Source organism: Ornithorhynchus anatinus, chromosome 12 (genome assembly GCF_004115215.2).
Source record: "Ornithorhynchus anatinus isolate Pmale09 chromosome 12, mOrnAna1.pri.v4, whole genome shotgun sequence".
Taxonomy (NCBI): domain Eukaryota; kingdom Metazoa; phylum Chordata; class Mammalia; order Monotremata; family Ornithorhynchidae; genus Ornithorhynchus; species Ornithorhynchus anatinus.
Window position 1 is genome coordinate 17,217,280 of NC_041739.1, and position 24,584 is coordinate 17,241,863.

Genomic DNA, 24,584 nt, shown 5'->3' on the forward strand with positions numbered 1-24,584 from the left:
TGAAAGATAGTTATTTTTTCCATTAAATGATTCTAATAACTCCAGATTGTTCTTTAAGAATTTGCTTATCTTCAGCCTGGAGCCATGCAGAAATGATGGACTCAGTCCCAGGGGAAAGAAGTGAGGAAGATTGTATTGGTGTTTCTGTTAGATTTTCATTCAAATAAGAATCAGCTTGGTAATGAGTGACAGTCTCTTAAGAGTACCAGTGCCAGCTAAGCAGTTCTGTAAATGACCTTCAGGTCACATGGAATCCACCCTTGACAGTGATGTTCTGTGGACTACATTAATGTAACATCCTCTCCAACAGCTCTTCCCCAATCCATCCCTCTTTTCCCCAACTCCCTCTCCCTTTGGCATCAGCTATATATTTGGATCTGTATCTTTTGAGCATTTAGAATTAACCTAATCCTCAGCCTCACAGTACTTATAATAATAATAATAATAATGGTATTTGTTAAGCACTTATTATGTACCAAGCACTGATCTAAGCATATAGATCCATAAAGTATTGCTTCATATGATATCTGTCTCCCCCTCTAGATAGTAAGCCTACGATGGGCAGGGAATGCATCTACCAACTCTGTTGAACTGTACTCTCCCAAGCATTTCCTACAGTCCTCTGCCCTCAGTAAGTATTCAATAAATACCATTGATTGATTGATTAAGACCTGGATCCCCAATCAATCAATGTCTTATCTATTGAGAGCTTACATGTGTATAGCACTGTACTAAGCACTTATACAGAGTTGGTAGACACATTCCTTATGCACAACAAGCTTACGGTCTAGAGGGAGAGCTCCTGATTTTATCACTCTAACTCAATATTCTCTACAGCTCTTTCAAGGACTGTCTGACTCTTGAGATCTCCTAGTCCCTCTCCATCTAATGAAAAAACATGATAAGATTTCCATTCTGTTGAGAAGGGAATAAAGGTAGTAACATCTTACCTCTGTTTTGCACAGGACTAAACTCTCAAAATAGGGTGGGAGGGGGCAAGGCTACACTGCTGGATGAGGTTAGGCAGGAATGTAGAAGGAGTGGACTAAGGAAAGTGAGTGGTTGTGATTTTGGGGTGAAAGTTGTTCTAGCCAACAACACAGCTACCAGCTGAAGCTCTCAGAGGACCTTGATTCCTGGTCTCATTTTTAAGTGTTATTACTATTGTAATTCTTAATAATGATATTCATTAAGTGCTCCTTCTGTGTAGCTCTTTGTACTAAGCCCTGGAGTGATACTCAAGATCATTTAGTTCAGACACAGTCTGTGGAGGAGGAACTAACACTCTGGGGCTGGCATGGTTGTTTTTGATGTTCGGGTGGCACTCAAGTCCCCTTCCCATCCAGAAAACAGAGTTGTTAGTTTTCTGTTGTTGCCACAGCAACCACAGTTACCTGTGCTCTCCCAGGTGTAGACCTCTGCAAGGGAAGCCAGCTTGGATCCTAAGAGCCATGGTCACAAGCAACAGGATTCCTCCTGCTGTTATCTTGGCGAGGGGGCCTCTCAAATTTACGGATGTTAGAATGGGCTTTAAGGACATGATCCGGTTGAGCTTGTTATAGCAGTCTGTGTATTTATGGGTCATTGGTAGTACTGAAGGGGATCAGTCATAGAATGTATTCTAGGGATCTCTGAGGCAGACATAAATGATGATAAAATACTTCATAACTGAAAAAAACCCATATTGTACATGTGGAGTAACCATCTCCCTGCCCACAGAAATCTAACATTCCCCCTAGGAATTGCCTGGCTGCAGAGAGGGCTTGGCTTTGAACTATAACTGGGTTGGCCTGGAAAGGAACTGGGACACATTTCATTCACAGTCTGCCCATTTAGAAAAGCAGCAAATGAGCCCGGGAATTCTTGTCTATTGGGATACTGGAGGTGATCTGGGTCAGACTTATTTTTGAGGACAGCAGAATGAGTTTGTGATCCTTCATAAGCATTTTGGGGAACGATTCAAGCCAATGCTAGATGAAGATTGGGTAATTCTCCTTAGTGCAAATGATGTTGCATAATATACTGTTTAAAGTTCAGAAATGTAATGGTTGTAAGAATATTGTCACAGAGTTGTTTCTGGAAAAACATTCCGGATTCCTACAGGGTGAGAGTTGGAGAGAAGAAGGGAGACCAATAGGCAGAAGAACTACTTAGGGAGGGAGGGAGAGGTGGAAGCAAAAGGAGGAGCAGATTGGGAGAAGTAGAAAGTTGGAGAGACAGAGAGAATGAGGTCAAGGAAAAAACAGAGGAGAACAAAGAGTAGAATTGCCAGTTCATAGGAAAAAGGATAGGAAGAGGCAGAAGGGGAAGGGGTGAAGTTGGATGGAGAAAGGGGATAAGGTGGAAAAGAGGGAGGATACCTGGATTTTGGATCATTACCAGTGTGGGAGAGGAAGGGAGAAATGAAGAAAATGATAAAGGAGAGATGGAGACTTAGTTCATATGTGAGGAACAATTTCCATACTAAGCTCTTCTTGAACCAGACAACCATTCTGAAACTTTGCCTTAGGGACAAGTTCTTTGCAAATTGTAGATAGGAGGAAATCTGACTTTCAGGGCCCATGATATTAGTGTGTCAAAAAGGATGGTGATTTTACTTCTGGGAGAAAATAAGTCTGTTCCACTCGACACTGAACCGGCTGTGATTGCTAATGAAACTAAACCCGCTATCTATAGAAGCAGGAAAACATCCAAAGTCTTTCTTTTCAATTGCTGTCTTGATTAGCCGGAAGACTGGACACATATCTTGAAGCCCAGTGGCCACACAGAATCATAATTGTCAGCAGGAGCTATCTGTGGCTATTTCATATAGCCTTCCTGGAAAATAAGAACTAATCAACAAAGGAAGTTTTGTTGAATTATGACTCACTGCACAATTCAATTCTGCTTCTTATCTAGCCAAAATTTCCAACTATCGTTGTGACAGTGGGACCTCACTTTCTTTTCTACAGTGAGGATGAATTTTACTCATCCCAAAAGTAAATGTAGATCATAGAGAATAGAGGTGGACCCATGTCGAGTATAGATCAGAAACCTGAAGCAAGTGTCAGATTTAAACTTTTCTCCCTTTATGCTGCACTCAGGGTAATTGTCATAATTACTATAATTTCCTGAAACTCTTTTTGGGAAGAGGGTTTCTCCCAAAGCTTTCTTCTACTTTCAATCTCCATTTTAAAATATTGCCAAGGAATGCATTGCACTGCAGTCTTGATGGATCAGGAGGGATTTGAAGATTCTCCCTTCTCTAGATGTCTACTCAGGTCTAAAAATGTCATTTCAGTTGCTCTCATTAATGTCTGCATCACTGCAACAGTTTATCTATGTCTCCCCCTTATGGCATTTTTCACTTTACATATTTTTTTCAAATTTAGCTTTTTGATTTGATTTGCTGAATTGTTTTTCTTGGCAAGTTTTAGTTGGGAGGTATCTTTTTCTCAGTCATTTAAAATAGAACATACACTACAGTTGTGTTTGCCTTTTTTTAAGTTTTAGGGCTCTGTTTTAAAAAGAGTAAAAATAGCTTTATGTTGAGTGGTTTTTAACTATACTGTCAGGTGATGGCTATACATGGTCAGCTTTTCATGAGGAATTTTAATGACTTTTCATATCAAGCTGATCATGTAGAAGCTCCCTTTCTGGCCAGGGATTTTTCATTCTCCAGCACCGAAGCTGGGGCACATTGGTGTGCAGGTTTCTTTGGCTAGTCCATCTAGAAATCATTCTTGGAACTGACAGTTCTTAACTATCAGTTGTATCTATACTGTTAGGAATGAGCCAGCGTCACTGGATTTAATCACTCAAACACCATAAATGTCATTTATTTAAAGATAGTCCTCATTCTTCATGTGCTTTTCATTCACTGCAGATCTGGAACATTTGGACATTTGATAATCACCCCACCCTCAACCCCCCAGCAATTGTGAACTTGTTTTAAAATTATATATTAGAATATTTTTATATTAATGTCTGTCTCCTCCTCTAGATTGTAAGCTTGTGGTGGGAAGGGAATGTATCTGCCAAGTCAGTGCTCTGTACAGCGCCTGGCACATAGTGTGTTTAAGAAATAACATTGTTAAAGGAAGGAAAAAAAAGCTCTGTTGTAGCATACTCTCCCAAGCACTTACTGCATAGTAAGTGCTCAATAAATACCATTGATTTGGTATTTAGCCTGACCCCCAAGCTTTCTTTTAATTGGGCAAGACCATTTCAAACATTGGGAAGAAAGAAAATTTTGGCTGATTTACACTCCCCACAGAGATGGTCAGGTCTCTGGTGTCATAATGATAATAAGGATATTTGTTTAGGGGTTTCTATGTGCCAAGCACTGTACTAAGATAGGTCAGACAGAGTTCCTGTCCCACCTCGGGCTCACCTTTTAAGTCAGAGGGAGTAGAATTGAATCCCCATTTTACAGATGAGGAAACTGAGGTCCACAGAAGTTAAGCAATTTGCACAAGGTCACAGAGCAGGCCAGGGGCAAGGCTGAGTTAGAACTCAGGTCTTCTGAGTCCCAGGCCCATGCTCCTTCTATTAGGCCTTGCTGAAGTGTATACAAACTCAGGGGAAGGAAAGGATGAATTTAGGAATGGAGGCTCCAATAGACTTCCAGTGTCCTTGCTTGAGGAGAGCAGTGTGGAATTGGCAATAGTTCCTGGTCTTTCAACAAAAGGTAAATGGAGTACAGAGAGGTTAAAATAGTTGCAAGGGAGCCAGGGATGGCCTTTGACAAAATGGTGAAGGAAACACTAAGTAAGAGTGGCTCAGCCAGGCTCTGTGAGAAATGAGGACTGCCACGCCAGTGGAGGAGGAGATGGGTCTGAAGAGCCCCACAAGCCCCAACTAAAACCATGTTGGAAGAAGTCATTTGGACAGCTATGTATTTAGGGAGCCAGGGAGAGTGGCTCAGGAGAAAGATATTTTCCACTGTTCCTGCTCTTGCGACCCTCCTCTCAGCCTGCCAATCAGTTGGATTTTCAGTTGGCAGGGCAATAACTGCAAGTTGGGATAAAATACCATCAGTCTATCAATCCTATTTACTGAGTGCTTTGTGTGTGCAGAGCACTGTAATAAACACTTGGAAAATATAATATTATAGAGTTGGAAAATATGACCCCTGCCCACAGGGAGCTTGCATTCTACAGGAAGAGACATCCATTAAAATGCACTGCAGACAGGGAAAATAGTAGATTAGTGATAGACAAAATCGTTCAGGCCTTTCATCCAACTTTTTAATTGGGAGAAAAGCAGAGTTTCTCCCTGGAGTTTTCCAAGAACATGAATGTCAAACATTATTTAAATTTTTGCATTATTTAACCACCGTCACTTTGCCCTGTCAGAAAAGGCACAACTAACTAGAAAAAGATCTAATACAGAAAAGATGGTTTGCTTAGTTTTAAGTAGGAAGAGATCGTGCAAGGGAAATTTTTTTTTCATTTTCTCTAAGACAGTTGTATTTATATTGGAGGAGTCCGAACGCCTCTACACTTCCCACACAGGAGAAATATCTTCATTGCTTGAGTTCTCTTGCATTAGAGACGTTTGAGGGGTTAGCTCCGTTCTCTACCATTCCTGAGCAATGACGCAATTCACTGTTTGGATCTGCAGATGACTCAGAATGCAGGGATTCATCTTTGCCTCAGAGAAACTGTTCCCTTTGTAAAATGTATGTCTGAAAAACATCTTCAGCTCAAACCTGACTAGGACACAGTATTATATTAACCCTCTCCACACCTCCAGTTCTCCAGAAAATCTCAATCTGAAAGATCCTGGGAGCGTATGGGCTTGCAAATGGAACAAGTGGCTTTTGAGAGCTGCTGTCGGGTCAGAGCAGATCTCTCTCTCATGATTCAGTGATGCAGTCTCTGATCTTTGTCTTCTTGCAGCCCCACAAGCATTTGGCCAAAATCAATCAATACTGTACAAAAAAGATGTTGTCTGCCACTGTCGTGTAATATTTCCTATCACTGCTCAGTGTGCAAAATTCTCTATTTTGCTCTAAAGAGTTTAGAGCTCTTTAAGTCCATTCTAGCTATGATTTATAAAGCATATCACACCTGGGCACTCTTGGAACAGATGTGCTATTTTCAGGCAAGCCATTACCTAAATGTTTTCTTCATCCCACCTTTTTTCTCTAGTAGGTGCAGGGGAGATATTCAATTTTTCTTCTGGACGAGACTCTTGTTATTAATCTCATTTTATAGTTGGAGAGCGTATGGTGCACAGAGTGTGGGGTCATACCTGTGTAAGTGGCTGCTTTCTTGCTCTAGGCTGTATTTGGTGTTGGAAATAGTGAGGGGTAGTTGTGTTCACTGTTTGGTTTGTTGATGATGATGTCCAGTTCGAACTCACTTTTTTGACAGTGAATTTTGGTCAGGAGTGGTGGGGTAAATTCAATCAGGGACCTAAAGACAGCCCCACAGAGGCTTTCCTCTCCCCTCCCTGCCACCAGTCCCTAGTCCAGAATTGCCGTGAACTTCTTCGGCTTCATTCTGCCAAGCAATAACTAATGACAGAGGCAGGAGAAGAATCCAAGTTTCAAGCTCAAGGGAAAAGAGATGCAAAAAAGAAAAGGTTTAAAGGGAAGGGAATCAAAAAGCATTCTGGAAGGCATCTGAGAAGGAGAGTAAGGAGAAATCTTAAACCCGAATATTTGTTTTATTCCAGCAGGTGGAAACAGATACATATTCACTGATGATTTATTAAATTATAGTAATTTGCCTTAAGAGCAAGAGAAAATAAGGGGTTCTGTAATTTCCTGGAAAATTGGGCTCTCTTAAAAAAAAAAAATCCCAATAATCCATGTCACTGGGCCTAATGGTTCCCAACAACTGAATGATTTTTCCACCTTCAATTTTTCACCTGAGAAGCAAGCATGGCCTAGTGGATAAAACACAACATTAGGAGTCAGAGGACCTGTATTCTAATCCCAGCTTTGTTGCCCACTGTATGACCTTGGGCAAGTCACTTAGCTTCTCTATGCCTCATTTTTCTCAAATGTAAAATGGGGATTTTACAGCTCACTTAGACTGTGAGCCCCATGTGGGACGGGGATTATGTTGAACATGATAATCTTGTATCTATTTGAGCACTTAGAACAGATCTTGACACACGATAAACACTTAACAAATATAACAATAATAATAACAACAACAGTAATAATCATTATCATACTCTGACTATATGTATTTTGTCTGTTGGGGGGGTCCCTCTGCAAAATGCACTTCAATGAAAGCTGTAAATATGTCACTGAAAGTTTGGGGTTTCGTGAAAGGAAAAACTCAATCAAAGAATCCATGACTTTCCATACGTTCCCCTGATTCTGATAAGGAAAACCTACTGTAGCCAATAACAGAATGATTCCAGGTCTTTCAAAAATGAGTGTACTTTGCTGGAGGTTCAGTCTAATCCATCTTTATAACTTTTCCAGGGAAAGTGAAGTACTGCAAGGAAATCATGGTTAAATTTCTCTTTCTTAATTTGTTGTTCCTATTTCACTGCTATCATCTTGATTCTAATTAGTTCTTCTGGCTGGGCTCTGGGCCTCTGGGACCAAGAAGTTTATTTTTTCCCTAGATTGCAGGTGGCAGCCTGCTGGCATGAAGGATGATGTTGTCATCCCACACCCAGACCTAATGTCCCCAATTTATTGTCAGGGAATCATTTCGTCACTATTATCACCTGCCTTAGAGAAGCAGTGTGGCTCAGTGGAAAGAGCACGGGCTTGGAGTCAGAGGTCATGGGTTTGAATCCCGGCTCTGCCACTTAGCTGTGTGACTGTGGGCAAGTCACTTCACTTCTCTGTGCCTCAGTTATTTCATCTGGAAAATGGAGATTAAGACTGTGAGCCTCACGTGGGACAACCTGATTACCCTGTATCTACCCCAGAGCTTAGAACAGTGGTCTGCACATAGTAAGCGCTTAACAAATACCAACGTTATTATTATCATTATTATTACATTCCTGTCCTATTTACCACTCGGCCAGCATTGGGCTTTCGTGTGGTTGGCTTATGCAATCCCATTCACTCGCTGATATCATAAGGCTTTCTTAAAAGATTTAGCCGAATAAGAAATAGGAAATATAGCTACTTGTATGTTCAGTGAGCTTTAGAGTTTTTTATTGTGGAAAAATACTCCTTACATTACAAAAAAGCAAAAAAAAAAAAAGAAAAGGAAGGAAAGAAACAAACCTTGTTTAGTAAACTCCCGGGAATCTGTGCACCAGTTATTCTCAAGAGGATTATTCCACAAAGCTCAGGGCCTCTCTGGTGGACCATGTCTAACCTAACTTACATATACTCTGGTGCTTAGAACCGTCCTTGACTCATATTAAGCACTTAATAGAGGATAGAGCATGGGCCTGGGAGTCAGAACTAGGGAAAGGGCTTAACATCTCTGTGCCTCAGTAAATCTCATCTGTAAAATGAGGATTAATATTGTGACCCCCATGTGTGACATGGACTGTGTCCAACCTGATTAGCTTGTATCTCTCCCAGCTGTTAGTACAGTGCCCAGCACATAGGTACAAAAACCATAAAAACCCTAAAATAATAATAATACCCTAATGGATTTTGGGTTTGTACAGTACTTAATACAGTGCTCAAGCATTTAGTGCAGTGGTGAATCCTTAGTACTGTACTCTGCACACAGTAAGCATTCAATAAATATCATTGATTCATTGATTATCCACCACAACCTGGGTTGTGTGTTTCCCCAGATTTATTTTCTCTCTGCTCTCCAGGGTCAGTCATCTACTAAGAATACCTGGATTTCTTTCCCCTATCCTCATGCTCCAAAGCTCTGGGCACCTGCTGCTTGGTTTGGAACAGAAAATGGCAGAAGTGTTCCTCTGCCAGCCTTACAATCTCAGAAGTAGTCCCTTACCAAAGGAAGTGCCCAAGTGGTAAATGCAGGAGGTCTTTCTTCACTACTTGCCCAGGATAAATCCTGGCTCATCCTGGGTGAATCGGGGATGTTTGGTACTTGCAATTTGGCATTGTTGAATGGAAAAAAAGCAGTAATTCAGGAATGAACTGAAAAATCACCTTGAGAGTTCACTCTTAATAGTTCAAAGTACTGATAAGTGGCAGTAGAACTCATTTTAACTCTGTAATATTCATTTTCAGGAATCAGCAGTTTAGGGAAACTGAATTTCTATAAGTGGAAAGGGAAGTTTTTTAAGGTGAAGAAGCGTCAAGGTTAGAATCCAGTGATGTGCTCATAGGGGAAAAGATAAATCACGTGCTATAAATCCAACATTATGGGAATGAGAAAGTTTAGTGAGACTCTCACTGGTTTTTGCATATATTCTTCAGATTTATTCACCTGGAATTAGACCATATTATGCTCTGGTTAATTGGTTTTTATTTTTTATTTTATGGTATTTATAAAACACTTACTATGTGTAAAGCACTGTTCTAAGCAGTGGGATAGATAGAAGATAATTAGGTCGAACACAGTCTCTGAGTCCCCTGGAGCTCACAGCCTATGTAAGAGGGCAAACAATATTGATCCCTATTTTACAGTTGAGGAAACTGAAACAGAGAAGTTGACTCATGCCTGGAGTTTTATTTATTTATCAATTCTGAGGTGACAACTTCCTAGTCTTGACCAAATCATGCTGAAGTTTCTCCATCTGTCTAGTTGTTTCCCCCAAGAATGTGATATTTAATAAGTGCTTACAATGTACTATGCTCTCTACCATGCCTGGGTAGGCACAAGATGATCAGGTCCATCATGGGGCTTACAGTATAAAGGGAAAGGAGAACGGGTATTGAATCTCCATTTCACAGATAAGAAAACTAAGGCACAGAGTAATCAAGTGACTTGCGCAAAGTCAATCAATATGACCTAGTGAATAGAGTACAGACCTGTGAGTCAGAAGAACCTGGATTCTAATCCCAGTTCCACCATTTGTCTGCTGTGTGAACTTGGGCAAGTTGTTTAACTTCTCTGTGCCTCATTCACCTCATCTGTAAAATGGGTTTTTATCACTGAGCCCCATGTTGGAGATGGATGGCATCTAATTTGATTAGCTTTTATCTACCCTTTTCAAAGATAGAAAGGGGCTTATTTTTCAGATCAGAGGCTATTATCTCCTAGGAATTCAAATAGTGAATGAAATAGTAATGGGTTATTTATTTCTCATCCTTTTCCTCATAAATCTAGCTGTCAATTTGGATGATTGGTGTTTCAATTTAAGGGAATAAAAGCCCTCCCGACATAGGGACTGCTATCCTGTTTCCCAGAATATGAGAAATATCACAAATCTATTTTTGAGTGATATGGTTCTACTTCATTGGGTTGGTGTTCTGAGTTGTCAGTGCAGGATACAGTGTCAACCTACCATGTGCTTCAACAATTCTTATACTGGCACTCAGTTTCTGAGTCATTCCAGTTCCATGATTTCTTTCATTCTGGGGTAGGAAGGAAGCTGAACTTTGAGTATTTTTTGACCTTTTCTTACTCCAACAGCAGTCTATGACCTTGCCACCTAAGAGATACCTATAATCATATCAGAAACTGTCCATGTTTCACATGGAGCTCACAATTATAAGGTGGGTAGAGCAGATGATGAAAATGAAGTTCAGAGAGGTTTAAGTGACTTCTTGAAGTTCTTCAGCAAGTCTGGGGTAGACCTGGTCTCCTGATTCCCAGACTGTTGATCTTTTCTTGAGACCGAAGTGTCGTGCCTTTCTGTTTATCTCTAGGTCTGCTTTCGCTTTCCGCACTGATAGTTTCTTCCTTCTTCTAATACTTGTGTTATTTCTCCTCTCTTCCAAATTATTTTCTCACCTCATACTTCCTCTGATGTCACCCAGCCACTCCACGACTCTGGTCTATCCCTTTTTCAAATAGGGAGGTTTTTCCAGTGAACCTTTTTAGAATAGGAAAAGAGGTTCACTTCAGATGCATGGTTTAACCTAGATTTGAAAATAAAAAGAAAATCGCGCGTATGAAGTTGTTCAGGTGGAAACACTCAAAACCTTCACCAGTCAGCGATACATAATTAAATCCTTATGTATAATGACTGGGACTTGAGAGCTTCCATTTAGGTACGTGTTTTCTTCAGAGACCTTTGGAAATTTTCTCTGTTGCCAAGTGACTGTCAGAAAGTTGGCTTATGGTGTCATTTGCGATCTATTCTAGAATACGCAGAACAAGGAAATAGCTCCAAAACAGGTTCGCAACCCTTAAACCAGCTTTATTCCACTAGTTCCAGGGCTAAATGACATTTGTCTTTATCTTAGGGTTAATGCTTCCAGTTGAGTTAAAATTCCATTTTTCAGGATCAAACTAAGCTTCTAGCTTAGTCCTGGACAAATTCAGAAAACAGCCTTGAAATATCTTATGTTAAGCTAACATAACAGAAAAACTACTTAAAACATAGGAAAATAGGTAAGTTGAGGGTGGTATTTTCAGAGGTGTATAGGCTGTTGCGTATTTGCTCAAATCTCTTATTCACCTCTACTCTCTTCTAAGAACATTCTTCTATTCCAATTCTCCTGCAGTTATAACATATTCTACACTGTTTCCCAGGTGCAAAGAAGAGAACATTCTTCTCTTTCCTCCCCTGCCCCCTCATCTCATTTCTGGAGCCTGCCCTACTTCAAGGGGTAAAATGGGCCCCATAAGGTGACCCCAAGATTGTTGGGGGAAGTTTCACCTCTCCAATGTGTAAGCAAAGTAATAGTCATAGTAATATCATTTATTAAGCTCTTTCTGTGGTGCAACTGTAGTGTGCACTGTACTCACAGGTTTCCCAGCCAGGCTCAGTGCTTCCTGCACGGTTTTGGTGCATTAGTCTCAGGAACAGAAAATAGTTGAGTCCTTAAGACTGGAAGTCACACATCACTTTGTGACTGACCAGTAATATGGAATTCTCCCTCCAGCATCTTTGGATATCAGGTTTGAAATAAAGGAATGAATTTCCTGGTGCGGGTATGCCGCCCATTTAAACAGGAAATATGAAATTTAGGGAAAATGGTGTTCTTGAACTTGGAATTGATTGATTGATTATGGGATTTAATGTTGGTATTTGTTAAGCGCTTACTATGTGCAGAGCACTGTTCTAAGTGCTGGGGTAGACACAGGGGAATCAGGTTGTCCCACGTGGGGCTCACAGTCTTCATCCTCATTTTACAGATGAGGGAACTGAGGCCCAGAGAAGTGAAGTGACTCGCCCACAGTCACACAGCTGAGAAGTGGCAGAGCTGGGATTCGAACCCATGACCTCTGACTCCAAAGCCCGTGCTCTGGAGTGCTTTCTATGTGCCTGGCCCTGTACTAAGCTCTGGGGCGGGTACAAGCAAATCGGGTTGGACACAGCAAATCGGGTTGGACACAATTCCTGTCCCATGAGGGGCTCACAGTCTCAATCCCCATTTTACAGATGAGGAAACTGAGCCCCAGAGAAGTGAAATGACTTGCCGTAGGTCACACAGCAGACAAGTGGCAGAGCTGGGATTAGAATCTATGTTATCTGACTTCCAACCCTGTGCTCTTGCCACTAGGCCATGCTGCTTCATTGAATTGCACATTGCCTACACTTCCTCGATATGAAAGGTTAATCAGGCAAACTGGGTGTTACCATTTTGGGAAGCTTTCATAAATTGTCCTGTCAACTGTGTGACTTTGGGCAAGTCACTTGGCTTCTCGGTGCCTCAGTGACCTCATCTGTAAAATGGGGATTAAGACTGTGAGCTTCATGTGGGACAACCTGATTACCCTGTATCTACCCCAGCGCTTAGAACAGTGCTCAGCACATAGTAAGCGTTTAACAAATACCAACATTATTATTATTATTATTAGACTGTAAGCTTCTTGTGGGCAGGGATCATATCTATCAACTATGTTGAATTGTACTTTCCCAAGCATTTAGTATAGTGCCCTGACCACAGGAAATACCATTGATTGATTGACCTTCTGACAGATTTATAATCTTTTTTCCTCCCTTAAAATTGTGTTATTCTAGAAGTAGACAGAGATAACTGATTTTTTTTTAAATAAAACTTAAACTTTGGCTTTAAAATACTTAAATGTTCTGAAGAAATTTGAATCACAATATATTCAGGCTTCTATTTGTGTGCATAATAAGTATATAGCAGAAGGATGAAAGGGCATGTACATGAGTTCAGTATCACTGGTCCTTTATGAATAGGAAACTGTACGCTAAGCTGAAAAGGATGGGTTTGTAGGAAGTGTAATTTCTTCTCTTTGAAGTTTGACTTATGCGTGTGCATCCATTAGGTCAGAGCTAAAAAAATTTTGGTCTGGTTTGCTAAATGCTATCCCTACAGAAACCTCACTGTGCTTTTCAGGTTGTTGAAGACATTTCCAAGTTGCCTTAATTCAAATCACATCAATGCCAGTGCAATTTTTTTTTTAGTTCTCTGACTCAATTCGTTGCAAATTTCCATGAATCAAGAAAGGTGGATGCTGCTATTGAGCCTCTAAAATGCTAATTATTAGTAGTCTTTCCCATTAAAGCTTAATCAGAACAGCATAGCAGGAATTCAATGGACTACATCTATTTTTTGAAAGGAATTTCCCAATGGAAGAACCTCTCTGTGGCCTAAATCTGTAGAAGGCCTATCTAATAATAATGATTGTGGTATTTCTAAACCTTTGACTATGTGTACTAAGTGCTATAGTAGATACAAGATAATCAGGCCAGGCACAGACCCCATCTCACATGGAGCTCACAGTCTAAGAGGGACAAACGATCTTGAATCATCATTTTACAGATGATGAAGCTGAGGTAAAGAGAAGTTAAGTGATTTGCCAAGGTCACCCAGCAGAGAGGTGGGAGAGCTGCTCATGGGAAGCAGCTTTGACTAGTGGTTAGAGCTCAAGTCTGGGAATCAGAATCCCTGGGTGCTAATCCTGGCTCTGCCCCTTGTCTACTTTGTGACCTTAGGCAAGTAACTTCTCTGTGCCTTAATTACCTAATCTGTAAAATGGGGAGTAGGACTATAGAAGAGGGAAAGGCAGCAGTGTATAGGTCAGAGGAGCTCACTTTGTGAAGGGAATGTGTCAATTATGTTGTATTATACTCTTCTAAGTGCTTAATACAGTCTTTGAGCACGGTAAGTACTTAATAAATACCACTGATGAGGAGGAGGAGAGTGGTGAGGATATTTAATAAGGTATTTATACTCTTGCATTTACTAACAGGCCTGGAGACTGTGGAGTGAGATATGCCAAGCTGGTTTCCTGACTTTGGTCTTTGTAGCATGGGTGGGTCAGGGCGCTGCCCGTCTCCAGGCAGCGAGGATTGGATCTCCTTAGGACTGTGTCTCCTTGAGAGCTCTCACTCTGAGCTTATCATGAAAAAGCCAGCAGGTTCTCCTCTGAATGTAGCAAAGCAGACGGCTGCTTCAGTGGCTTACGTGAATCTTGCGGGGGCAGACCGTTGGGAAGAAGGAATCACACATAATTGAGTGGCAGGTTGTGGTAGCTGAACTGTATTTTATATACTTGGAATTAGGGTCTCTCTAAGATAAGAATCGCTTGCAAATGAGTATGCAAATCAGCATTCTGACTTAGAGTATCTGGTGCTTTTTGGACTGGAACAGCAGCAGTATTATCAGGGCTTGTGGAATTTCATTTCATTTTATAAACCAGGCAACCAGAAATAAACGTAAGTAGGAGTTCTTGACTGATCATATTCTTAATGTAAAATAAAAAGGAGTGATTTTCTCCTAACGCATTGTCAAAAGGAAGGGAAACTTGAATAATGGACCGATTTAGATAGGATCATAGAGAAGCAGCATGACTCAGTGGAAAAAGCCTGGGTTTGGGAGTCAGAGGTCATGGGTCCTAATGCCGACTCTGCCACTTGTCAGCTTTGTGACTGTGGGCAAGTCACTTCACTTCTCTGTGCCTCAGTTACCTCCTCATCTGGAAAATGGGGATTAAAATGGTGAGCCTCACGTGGGACAACCTGATTACCCTGTATCTACCCCAGCGCTTAGAACAGTGGTCTGCACATAGTAAGCGCTTAACAAATACCAACATTATTGTTATTATTATCATAGACAGTAGCCCAGTTTCTAGCTCTAATAGGGGCTCCGATCAGGGCCAGCCTAAAGTGAAACAGCTGCATCAAGGAAAATGGTAAAGGGGGATGTGGCTGTTGGACCCCGAGTCGTGAGGAGCCCTAACTTCTGTTCCTTTAGCCATAGTACCTTCTGTGTATTTATTTTTTCTTTGACATTTATCCTGGCTTTCTATTGTTTTAGGGTTTTTATTGTTGTATTTATTGTGAAATCAGAGAAGCAGCTTGGCCTGGTGGAAAGAGTTCTAATCCCAGTTTAGCTACTTGCCTGCTGTGTGACCTTGGGCAAGTCACTTAACTTCTCTGTGCTTCAGTTTTCACATCAGCAAAATAGAGATCTGATACCTGTTGTCCCTCCTACTTGGACTATAAGCCCCACAGGGACTGATTATCTTGTATTTATCCCTGCACCTAGAATAGTGCTTGGCACATACTAACAAATATTTTTATTATTATATTATTATTAGCATAATATTCTCCTTTGGTGTCTACCATCAGTCTTAACTCCCTGCTTTTAGACTTAGACATTGAGTCACTTGAGCATCAAGTACTCTTTTTATAGTATTTATTACACTCTTACTATTTGCCAAGCACTGAGATACACTGTAAACTCGTTATGGGCAGAGAATGTGTTTATTATAAAATCATACTCTCCCAAGTACTTAGTATAGTGCTCGGCACACAGTAAGTGCTCAGTAAATATGATCAAATGAATGAATATGCGCTTATCAGGTTGGACACAATTCCTGCTCCACACCCTTGAGGCTCACAGTCTTAATCCCCATTTTACAGATGAGGGAACTGAGGCACAGAGAAGTGAAAAGTGACTTGCCCAAGGTCACACAGCAGACAAGTGGTGGAGCCAAGATTAGAATTCAGGTCCTTCTGACTGCCAGGCCCATGCTCTCCACTAGGCCATGCTGATTCACCACTCTTCCCAATCTACTTTCCAAGGCTCAGTTCAGCGCCTTGTACACCATTATTTGGTTGTATTTATTGAGCACTTTCTGTGTGCAGAGTGTTACTGCTGTTAATAGGTGCCTGGGAGGTGATTACAATGACTCTAAAACAGCTGAAGGAGCCAGGTGTCCTCTCTAGGTTAATGCTGGAGTTTTGGGGTAGACTTCTGAAGGATATAAATAGGTTTTTCTGTGTACCTGGTGTAGCACATGCAGAGTAATGCAATATGTAACCAGAGGATACAACAAATTTTCCCCACCTTGGGTTGCCCAAACATCATCTTGGCAGCAGTGGATAGTTGGAGAAGAAGATCCTCAAGAGCAAGGATCTTGTCTACCAATTCTATTTTACTCTCTCAAGGGCTTAGCAAAGTCAGAAAAACCACTGGGATATTTACTGAGTGCTTACTGTGATTGGAGGACTGTATTAAGCCCTTGGGAGAGTACAATGCAGTAATAGACATGATCCTTGCCCTCAAGGAGCTTACAGTCCAGCAGACACTAAAATAAAATATAGGTAGGTTAAGTATCTGAGTTATATGTACATAAATGCTGTGGGGGTGATGGTGGATTGAGTATCTAAGGATTTAGATTCAAGTGTGTAGGTCGCACAGAAGGAGGAGCCTAGAATGGGGAAATGAGAGATTAGTCAGGGAAGACTTCCTGGAGGAGATGTGATTTGAGTCAGTCTTTGAAGATGGGCTTTAAATGATTGATTGGGGTGCTTGCTTGTACTTTTTGCCATCCATTCCCTGATTAAAGTTGTACTTTCTACCAATCCTAACTTTCCTCTCTTATAGCCTATTGCCCATGACTTTATCTAAAACCTTTTTGAAATAATAAATGCTTTTTGCTTATCCACTTCCCATGGGAACAAATTTTGTATGCCTACTCCCCTTCACCTGAAGTATCTACTGTCTTGAACATTCCACTTTCAAGCTCCAGTGTGAGCTGCTTAGATCTCTTAAGCTTGATGCAGCTATTTTGAAGTCAGGAGAACTGTGTAGTACAGCACTGTGAAATTGATAAAACACTTCTACACTTCCCTGAAGGAAAGCCATGAGCTTCAGAATCCTAACATTCTGAGCTATTTTCAGAGTCCTGAACAGGCTGTGCCTTACAAGCAAGATAAGATCATCAACATGAAGTTCCTGGACAACAATCAAGCAATATCAATGAAGCAGTATCTGTTGTAGCAATCTTGACTGCGTGGGACATGTGAGAGAGTAGATAATAATTAATCATGATATTTGTTAAGCACTTACTTTGTGCCAAACACTGTTTTAAATGCTTGAGTACATACAAGGTAATCAGGTTGCACACAGCCCCTGTCCCACATGGGGCTCAAGGTCTTGATCCCCATTTTGAAGATGAAGTAACTGAGCCAAAGAGACGTTAAGTGACTTGCCCATGGTCACACAGCAGACAAGTGGCAGATCCAGGATTAGAATCCACTTCCTCTGGCTCCCAAGCCCATGCTCTTGCCACTAGGCTATCCTGCAGGCTATCCAAGCAGCTAATGTATTGTGAATTGAGAGGTAGGCACACATGCAGGAAGAATTGAGTGACTATTTTGGAGAGTTAGTGAAGCAGCCACAAAGCAACAGCAGACTAGTCTGGCAGGGAATTTGAGAATTTGAGAAAATCTGGATGCCAAAAAGCACTTGAAGACAATGACCACTCTGGATAGAGCAAACACATCAGCCCTGAAAGCACTACAGAAGGGCTTCTTTAGAGAGAGAGAGACACACGCACACACAGGTTGTACATCAGTTTTTTTCAGCCAAACCTGCCAACAAATTTCCCAGAATCAACTTAAATGTGAGGGCATTTTCATCCTCTGCAGCAATTTTGCAGCATTTTAACAAGGTAGGCAAGACTTCTATAATTTGGGAAATGATTAATGGAAGAATAAGAAAAGAAAATTTAAGATTTAGCTCCATCTTTGGGTGGCTTATTTTATTTGGGTCAAGGTTCTTAAGAAAGATACATATTTAAGGAACTGTTAACCATTGGTTATAGAAACACCTATCTTTGATATCAGGTACTAATGACAATTGAAGAGAATATGTAGGTCAACTGACCATATCAGTACAAAAATATGGTCTTATAGGGATTATCTCTCTTTATTGCTGAACTGTACTTTCTAAGTACTTAGTACAGTGATCTGCACACAGGAAGTGCTCAATAAATATGATTGAATGAACGAATAGAGAAAGTATCTAGAGAATGTTTTAAAAACCAGCAGTCTAAATTGATTGTCACACCATTTCAAGAGAAACAGTTGAAGTAGCTGTCACTGCTAATGCCATTTAGAAAGGACATTAGCTCTTCATGGTGGTTAGGAAACCAGACGCTTGCTGTCAAGTAATTCTGCAGTGGTTCTCTGTGAAAGCAGTTTCAGAAATGTTTCAGTTTTTAAGTTGGAAAAACCATGTAATTATAATGATAGGTGCAATTTTCAATGGTCACAACAAAAATACATGGGAGGAACCTGTGTTTGTGTACTTTCAAAAACCTATGAGAATTGGAAAGTTTGCCTAGCTAGTTTTCCCAGAGTAATGTCAGCAGTAAGATGAGTCAAATCAGATAACTAGTTCCCAGCTGATGTGCTCCTAATTATATGGATATGTTTACCTAAATCCAAAGTCAGGCAGAATGCCATTATCCTGGATGACACTCATTTCCAGTTCTCCAAAATATTCATTTCCTATTTGTAATCATAAGAAGTTTCACCTACAGATGTGGCTGATTCTCTTTTTCGACCTATAATTTGGCATTATTGCGTCCAAGCTGCACTCATAATGAATGGAGCAAATAAAAACTTCCTGAAGGTCACAGCTGATAGAAACATCCATGTTGGGATTGACAGTCATCAGTGTCAGCCTCACTGTATTCCCAATTGATGGTCAACATGGTTGAGCCAATTGAAACAATAGAGCAGCTGGATTTAGTCTTATGATATCAGGAAATAAATCCCAGAAATAAATTGCAAGATAGATGATGTCAACTATGATGAGGTGGACACAAACAGGCCTGGGAAATAGGAAAGATAGCTTTTATTCTCCATTTTGTCTGTGAAACATCAGACAAGACACTTCAGCTTGTCCCCAAATCCCAACTTCCTACCTGATAAGGATATATAGAGTCAAAAGAGACATTTGACTGGGTCTGTGCAAAACAAAAGATTGTTTTAGAAATGAAATATGTTGGAAAATTTATCTGGGGACCAAATACCCCAGAGCTAAATTGTGTATACTGACAGGGTGGAATGTGTGGAGTCACCTTCTCTACTACCCATGCCAAATCCTGCTCTACACCCCGCCCCAGGACCTGGCATGAGCCCACCCACTGATTGACAGCATTAAGGCTTTTCCAACCCCTACTCAGTGTGTCCGTCTATCTCTCCGGGAGCATAAGTCGGTTCTCCATCACCCCTGAATGTTGGCAAATTTGGATGATGGGAAGATAGTTGAGGTTTTTATATAATTGTGGTTTAGGGTGGTGGCAGGTCAGGGAAGGTATTCCCTTCCAGCAACCTGTGACTTAGCATTTCCATAGAGAAAATCCTTGAAAATCCAATTTAATTTTAGCAAAACGTGAAAAGCCACGACTCCCTCACCAGGTTCTCTGTTCAGGTGATTGATCCATGTCTGTCATACTTCAGGAGTCTAATAGACATCTCTCCTGGCCACTCTTCTCCCTTGAAGTGTTGCTCTGAGTGTTTCTCAGAGACCAGGGATACTGGAGCACAGAGTCTTCAGCATGTCCCCAAAACTGCTTTCAAATGGTTAGGCCGCTGGACCGATTAGGGATGGATAATAATAATAATAATAATGTTGGTATTTGTTAAGCGCTTACTATGTGCAGAGCACTGTTCTAAGCGCTAGGGGTGATACAGGGTAATCAGGTTGTCCCACGTGAGGCTCACAGTTAATCCCCATTTTACAGATGAGATAACTTAGGCACAGAGAAGTTAAGTGACTTGCCCAAGGTCACACAGCTGACAAGTGGCAGAGCCGGGAGTCGAACCCATAACCTCTGACTCCGAAGCCCAGGCTCATTCCATTGAGCCACGCTGCTTATGGATGCATAAGCACAAGTCGGAAATCTAAAAGTTGGAACAGCTTTGAGCCAATCCCAAAAGATTACAATGAAATGTACTTTTTGATGATTTTTCTCAACGTTTGATTGAAAAGGAAAACAGCTGTTCCTTTAAAAATACATGATTTGGATTTTTATTTTAGAAACCCATATTTATTTTGCCACAAGAGGACTTGAACAAAGGAAATTCAGTTTTAAAATACTAAGAAAGAATTCTAAGAAAGAACCTGAGAAATCACAGTAAAGCATTATTTTCTGAGGTACATGAGATCCAAGGTGTCTCAGGGAAGGCCCGGGGATTTATTCTTCCCTTCTCTGATTACGCTGTATGTATCCCTGTGCATAGAACAGTGCGTGGCACAAAATAAGTGCTTAAAAATGCATTATTATTATCATTAATATTAGTATTAATGCCCAGTTACCCTCCTCCCTTGCACTCAGAGCTGGGAACAGGAGAATATACACCTATATTTGCTAACCATTTTACAAGGCTGAGTTTGAAATTCCTCAAGCATTTCTGTGAAGTAGGTCAGCTGGAGGTAGTATCTCACTTTACTCCTAAGGAAACAGAGATAAAAGAGGGAAAGTAATTTGTCAAAATTCACACAGTTTGTGAGTGAGAGAAATAGGAATTGATATTAAATGCTTCTGAACCCAAACCCTTATTTTTAAGACTGAAGCCATCATTCCTCTTCATCAAATTTTTCTTCACATAGCCTCTTGATGAAATAATATATTCCATAGACTCAGGAGTTCACATCATCAGGCTATTGGATACAAACTGTGTTTTCTTAAATGGCAAAAATAGAAGACAGACAACAGATTAACCCATACCTTAGGTATACTACCTCTTGGGCTAATATAAACACAGAGTAAACACTTATTAAGTACTATCATGCTTAATAGTATCATTTCAGAAGCCACGTGGCTCAGTGGAAAGAGCACGGGCTTGGGAGTCAGAGGTCATGGGTTTGAATTCCCACTCTGCCACTTGTCAGCAGTGTGACTGTGGGCAAGTCACTTAACTTCTCTACGCCTCAGTAACCTCATCTGTAAAATGGGGATTAAGACTGTGAGCCCCACGTGGGACAACCTGATTCCCCTGTATCTACCCCAGCACTTAGAACAGCGCTCTGCACATAGTAAGCGCTTAACAAAAACCAACATTTTTTTTTCAGGCTCTAGTTGTGTTATGGTATAGGCTTTTACTCCAAGCTGCAGTCTGAGGCCGATTGGTTTCTGGTGGGCCCTGTTTGGCAATCACCCCACAAGGTGGCCTAGAGGAATGTGCTGAGGCCTGGAAGTCCTTTATGCCCACACAATCCAGTTCTTGAGTCCCCAGAAGTAATCCTGGTAGTGTCATTTAAATGTTGATAACCAATCATGCTTTAAGTTCACTTGTTTTTGTTCATAGTAACCTTGGAGAATATTTGGTCAGTCTCCTATCCAGAAAAAAAACACCTTCAAATACTTGAAGGAAGTTATTAATTCATGCTTTATCCGACTCTTCTGTTCTCTAGGATATCCAACCCCAATCCCTTTACCCTTTCTCCATAGGACTCACTTTCCAATCTGCAATATTTTTTAGTTGTTTTTTTCTTCTGAACCCTCATCAGTTTCTCTATGTCCTTTATGACGAAGTGAGAGCAGGGTACACAAACTCTATAAGTTTTTAGGCAAAATTGCTCTGTAGTTATCCATTCTCAAAAGGGATATTCTATATAATGTAAAAATCCAATAAACGTAATAGATAATATCCTTTTAAATAATAACAATAATGGTATTTGCTCAATCCTATTATGTGCCAAGCGCTGTTCTAAGCACTGGGGTAGATACAAGGTAATCGGGTTGTCCCAAGTGGGGCTCACAGGCTTCATCCCCATTTTACAGATGAGGTAACTGAGACACATAGAAGTTGTGACTTGCCCAAAGTCACACAGCTGATAAGTGGCAAAGGCAGGATTAGAACCCACGACCTCTGACTACCAAGCCCATACTCTTTCCACTAAGTACAGCTGCTTCTCAAAATAATAAATAAATAATAATGATGATATTTACTGAGCATTTACTGTCTGTCAAACTGGGATAAGTGCTGAGGAAGGTTCAAGAGAATCAGAACACAGTCCCTGTTCCACACAAGACTTTAAAGTCTAAGAGGGATATATTTTGTTCCCATTTTACTGAAGAGGTAGATAAGGAACAGAGAAGTTAAGTGATTGCCCCAAGGTCACACATCAGACTAGTGACAGAATCAGGGCTAGAACCCCTGATCCTGTCCTCTTTTCACTGGGCTTCGAATAAGGGAGATACGTAACATATTCCTGGTAATTCACAATGTAGTAGATTCCTTTCTGGTAAAACAGGTTTTGCCTTCAGAATGTAACATTTGTCCCTTTCAGGGAGTAGGTATCTGGCTGTTACACACCTGGCTGAAAGGAAAAAATTGGGAAAATTGGGCAGTTTATAGAACATCTGTACTTGTCAATCTGATGGATTTTTCACTTGCAGGCTTTGAAAGATCTATAAGCCATAATAAATGAAAGCCAAGTAGAAGTCATTTCAGAATAGAGTAATGCTTGAGAAATAAAAATGGCAATGTTCTCTGGCATTGTAAAATCCTTGATCCTTTTAAACTTCTGAATCCTTTAAAATGTTTTAGTGCATTTTACAATTCCTTTAGTGATACGTTTCAGCAATCAACTGTATGCATAATAAATTCAGTTCTACCTCTTTACATGTCCTACATCCCTAACTCAGAATGCTCTGAAATAAGTCTGAGAGGACCAAAGACCATGAAGTTGATGATAGGATACAGCATTTGAAACAATCCCCTTAATTAATGTAACAATTTGTTGATGACAGGATACAGAATTTGAAGCAACCCCCTTAATTAATGTAACAATTTATGACCACATAGTACAAACACTAAAATTGGAAAGTTTCAGAAATTAATTTACTCTTAGCATTTTCATTTGAGATCATGATGTTGATGGCATTTACCAAGTCCTTACTATGTGCCAAAAATCGAAGATAATCAGAGTAGACTGACACTCTGGGCTTCAGGTTTTAGAGGGAGGAAGAACAAGGTATTTTTTTTTTAATCCCCATTATACAGATGAGGATTAGGGGTATAATAAATAATAAACCTAAATGAATTTGCAAGAATCTAAAATTTGGGGCCATGACTGTTAATGGTATCATTGTCCCATGTGGAGGTGGTACCTTAATAAATATCAGATTATGATGATGAGAGTGATCATAATCTGTGGATAAGCAACTATTTCATGGATTGTACTTCCTTTCCTGTAGTTCTTTAGGACTACAACCTATTTTCTGTTTCGTGAGCCAGTTGCCATCAGTGATATTGGAGTGTTTGGAAAAACAAAGATTTTAATTAAGGCAGAAAAGCAAATAGCTGGGTTACATTACAGCTTACTTAAAAAAGATACCATCACTATCAGAAGTAGCTTTCCTTTGGCACACCCATTCACATAATGTTTACAATCAGGGAGGTTATTTAAGAGCTCCCAGATCATAAAATACACGAGATAGTTCTACAATTTAGAGTGGTGAAAAATCCCCTTTGGCTATGTTGGCAGTGTTGGCTATCAATATCTCCCATCCCCTTTGGAGCTCATGAAGGCTGAGGAAGTAGGACCTGGATTGTCTGCAGAGGAATGCTGTCATCCAGCCAAAACAAGAAGTCAGAGTGATTTCCAGAATCAAACTTGGAGTTTTGAAGGCTGGAGGATTATTCCTGGACCCCCAGTTGCCTGTGCAATTTTGGCTTCTGAGTTTGCCAGCAAAGGAAAAGTGGAGGAGACATTACTTACAGTATTTTGGTAGCCTAGGAATAAAGGAATAAAACAAATATTATTTTTGAACATGAATAGATGGCTGATTCTAGCAATTTCTAAAATCTTTTCCATCTTTCTGGGTTTTCACAGTGAATTTTTGGAAAAAATTAATGCTCTTCATTGGATTTTTAACAGTTTGGTGCCTACAAGACTCCAGTTTAAACTCTAACTGTATTGAAGATGTTTTGCTCTGTGAAACTCTCATATGAAAAATTCATTTTTGGTGTGGAGGTGAAAGATTTCCAAACACATATATTTATTTTATGTATGAAAATTTAAAAAAATTAAACTAAACCATCATTTCCACAACATGTTTTCCTTTCTGAAACTTGGGAACAGTACCATTTCATTGTGGGCAGGGAAGGTGTCTTTTTTTGTTGTAGTGCACTCTCCCAAGTGCTTAGTACAGTGCTCTGCACATAGTAAAGGGCTCAGTAAATATGATCGAATGAATTTTCCCTTACAGTTGTTTACCAAGCTCCTTTTCCCCTGATTTACAGAATTCCTTTTTGACAGCAACATAAAACATCTCCTAAACGCACACTGTGTACCAGGAACTAAGATGATTATTGCACTGTGTGGGGAAAAGGAGAAATTCTTATTTTAA